This window comes from Amblyraja radiata, chromosome 26, assembly GCF_010909765.2.
Source record: "Amblyraja radiata isolate CabotCenter1 chromosome 26, sAmbRad1.1.pri, whole genome shotgun sequence".
In the NCBI taxonomy this organism is placed as follows: Eukaryota; Metazoa; Chordata; class Chondrichthyes; order Rajiformes; family Rajidae; genus Amblyraja; species Amblyraja radiata.
Genome location: NC_045981.1, coordinates 14597830 through 14601768, shown reverse-complemented (window position 1 = coordinate 14601768; position 3939 = coordinate 14597830). Strand labels below are relative to the sequence as shown.

The following is a 3939-nucleotide window of genomic DNA, read 5'->3' as shown; positions in this document are numbered from 1 at the left end:
ATTTGGCCTATAAATTAATGTAAATGAGATTTAAAAATCATGTTTTATTGTGAATTATTTGTGAATATTATTTGGACATTTAGGCTATTTAAAAATGTTAATCATTTATTAAGAAATGGATAGATGTTTAGATCTAGTAATTGAAGTCTGAAATTAGCTACAATTAGGTAACTAACTAATTATATGCTTTAATTTCACGTCATCCAAGTAAGATTATTTTATATTTGTTTCAGAATGCTTCAATCTATGATAACTGAAAATTTCATTCAGTTCTCTTAATTTTTAAGAAAGTTATGGGCTTTTGACTGTTCACGATCACAACTTTTTTGTTATGTCCATAGAAAATCAATAGGGAACAAGATGCTCATTTCCGAGTATGAAAATGGCCATAACTTTTTAAATACTTGAGATATGAAAGTGAATTAGATGTCAAATTAAACTTATTTTTATGCTTTATCTGATGGGATAAATTACAGACTTGATTTTTAAAATCTCAAAATTTTGTAACATTGCTACTCTATGGATGTTACCTGACCACTTGGATAGTTTTAGGATCCTCAGTAGAGTTACTACGTTATAGTGCCAAAGACCCGGGTTTGATCCTGACTAGGGGTGCTGTCTGTACGGAGTTTGTCCATTCTCCCCGTGACCTGCGTGGGTTTTCGCCAGTTTAACTCCTGCACTCCAAAGACGTACAGGTTTGTAGGTTAATTGGTTTAGCTAAAATTGTGAATTGTCCCTTGGCTGTGTAGGATAGAGTTAGTGTGAAGGAATTGCTAGTCAACATGGACAGGGTTTGCTGAAGGGCCTGTTTCCATGCTGTGCCTCTAAAGAAAACAAAACTAAAGGAGTGAATGGATATGGATGATGTAAAGGCAGGTGAGGTTACTTTGATTGGGCAGCATGACATAGTGGGCTGAATGGCCTGTTCCTGTCCTGCACTTTTTAGTTTTGTTCAGCTTAGCTTCGAGATACTGAGTGGAAACAGGCCTTTCAGCCCATCCAGTCCGCACCGACCAGCGAACCCCGCACATTAACACAATCCTGCACTCACCTGGGGCAATTGACATATATACCAAGTCAATCCACCTACAAACCTTCGGGTTTCGGCCCGAAACGTCGCCTATTTCCTTCGCTCCATAGATGCTGCTGCACCCGCTGAGTTTCCCCAGCAATTTTGTGTACCACCTACAAACCTGTTCGCCTTTGTAGCGTGGGAGGAAACTAAAGATCTCGGAGGAAACCCAAGCGGTTACGGGGAGAATGTACAAACTCCCTACAGACAAGCACCTGAGGTCAGGATGGAACCCGGGTCTCTGGCGCTGCGAGCGCTGCAAGGCAGCAACTCTACCATTCTGCTCAAAATGCTGGAATAATAGAGATACGCTGAGATTGAGGTGAACGTAATTCTGACCTGGCATGCGTTGTCAATTCATCATTCTCATTGACTTACAATGTTGTCCAATAAATTGTTGAGGAGTCATCATTGAGGAACCAACTTTGCCTCCTAATTATTAACGTGGGCATTTCCCCTATTGTAACATCACATCTACCAGCCTTACTGAAAACTGGTTAAACTCAAATGGGAAGTCAACTCGTAATCCTAAATAACAGCCCCACTGCCCTGACAAACTTACTTCTGACACAGTTTCTAAGTAGTTGCAGATGGTTGCTAACTTTCTCTAATAAACTCCCAATGTGTTGCAGAGAACAAATCTTAAGAAAGTCACTGTTGCCGAGCAGAATAGGAAGCATACCTGAATAGGAACACCTCAATATAAATACATTCTGTATTCACCAACCTAAGATGTTAGCTGTGTCTATTCTCTGTGTGTATGCTGCCTCAGTGTGTCCTGCACTCTCATAAGTTCAAACGTTCATCAGTCATAGGAGCGGAATTTGGTCATTCAGTCCATCAAGTCCACTCCGCCATTCAATCATGGCTGATCTATCTCTCCCTCCTCACCCCATTCTCCTGCCTTCTCCCCATAAACCCTGACACCCGTAATACTCAAGAATATGTCAATCTCTGCCTTAAAAACATAGAAACATAGAAAATAGGTGCAGGAGTAGGCCATTCGGCCCTTTGAGCCTGCACCGCCATTCAATATGATCATGGCTTATCATCCAACTCAGTATCCCATCCCTGCCTTCTCTCCATACCCCCTGATCCCTTTAGCCACAAGGGCCACATCTAACTCCATCTTAAATATAGCCAATGAACTGGCCTCAACTACCTTCTGTGGCAGAGAATTCCACAGATTCACCACTCTCTGTGTAAAGAGAGTGTAAACTGTGTAAACTCTGTGTAAACATCCACTGACTTGGCCTCCAGTCAGTGTATCTGTGGTCTGTAAATGAATCGATCAAAATCATGTACTGTCTTTCTGTTGACTGGTTAGCACGCAACAAAAGCTTTTCGCTGTACCTCGGTACACGTGACAATAAACTAAAGTAAACTAAATGCGACCTGACCAGTGCCGTATCAAGCCTCAACATTACATCCTTGTTTTTATATTCTTGTCCTCTACTATTTAATTACAGCTTTACTGCATTTCACAACGTTTGATCTTCAATAGAATGGAGCATCGATAGTACTTGTCATTGAATAATTAATGGTAGATACCAAATGCTGGTGTAACTCAGCGGGACAGGCAGCATCTCTGGAGAGAAGGAATGGGTGAGACCCTTCTTCAGACTGATGTCAGGGGAGTGGGCAGGACAGAGATAGAATGTACTCAGAGACCGTAAGACTGGTGGGAGAACTGGAGAGGAGAAGGAGATGGAGAGAGAGGGAAAGCAAGGGCTATTTGAAGTTAGATAAGTCAATGCTCATACCACTGGGGTATAAGCTACCCAAACAAAATATGAGGTGCTGTTCCTCCAATTTGTGCTGGGCCTCACTCTGACAATGGAGGAGGCCCAGGACTGAAAGATCAGATTGGGAATGGGGGTGGGAGCTAAAATGATGAGCAACCGGGAGATCAGGTAGGTTAAGGCCTTTTTAAAGAGACGATTTGAGTATAGGAGTAAATAGGTCCTTCTGCAGTTATACAGGGCCCTGGTGAGACCACATCTGGAGTGTTGTGTGCAGTTTTGGTCCTAATTTGAGAAGGACATTCCTTGCTATTGAGGGAGTGCTGTTGCATAGGTTCACAAGGTTAATCCCCAGGATGGCGGGACTGTCGTATGAGGATAGATTGGAAAGACTGGGCTTATATTCATTGGAATTTAGAAAGATGAGGGGAGATCTTATAGATACATATAACATTTTAAAAGGACTGGACAAGCTAGATGCAGGAAAAATGTTCCCAATGTTGGGGGAGTCCAGAACCAGGGGCCACAGTCCAAGAATAAAGGGGAGGCCATTTAGAACTGAGATAAGAAAAAAAACATTTTCACCAGAGAGATGTGAATTTGTGGAATTATCTGCCACAGAAGGCGGTGGAGTAACTCTGGAATTACTCAGCGGGTCAGACAGCATCTTTGAATAACATGGATAGGTATTCTTTTGGGTCAGGATCATTCTCCAGACTCAGGAAGGAAACTTCTTCAGAGTAGGCAAACCTTGAGGAGATTTCGCAGTGGAGCAGGCAAAATATTGACTAGGAAATGTAGATACAGTTTTACAAAAAAAAAAAAAAATGCTGGAGGAATTCATCTTCTGTAAATTGCCCCTAGTGTGTAGGATAGAACTAGTGTATGGGGGTCGCTGGTCGACACAGTCTTGGAAGGGCCTGTTTCAACGCTGTATCTCTAAAGTCTAAAATCTAAAGAACAAGGAACTGCCGATGCTGGTTTATACTAAAGATAGACACAAGGTGTTAACACAGCAGGTCAGGCAGCATCTCTGAAGAAAGTGGACATACCGTACTTCTAAACTCTGAACTAAACTAAACACCAGGACTGCCAACTCTCACGCTTTGTGCGTGAGAATCA

General features: G+C 42.1%; 1 long non-coding RNA gene across 1 annotated transcript in view; it reads left to right on the top strand.

Moving 5' to 3' along the window:
- Window positions 1-683: 683 nt before the first annotated feature.
- LOC116987765 overlaps window positions 684-3939 on the top strand; it is a 19873-nt gene continuing 16617 nt past the window's right edge. The window contains exon 1 of the long non-coding RNA XR_004415778.1: window positions 684-714. This is a non-coding gene — a long non-coding RNA (uncharacterized LOC116987765). The remainder of the gene's footprint in view (window positions 715-3939) is intronic.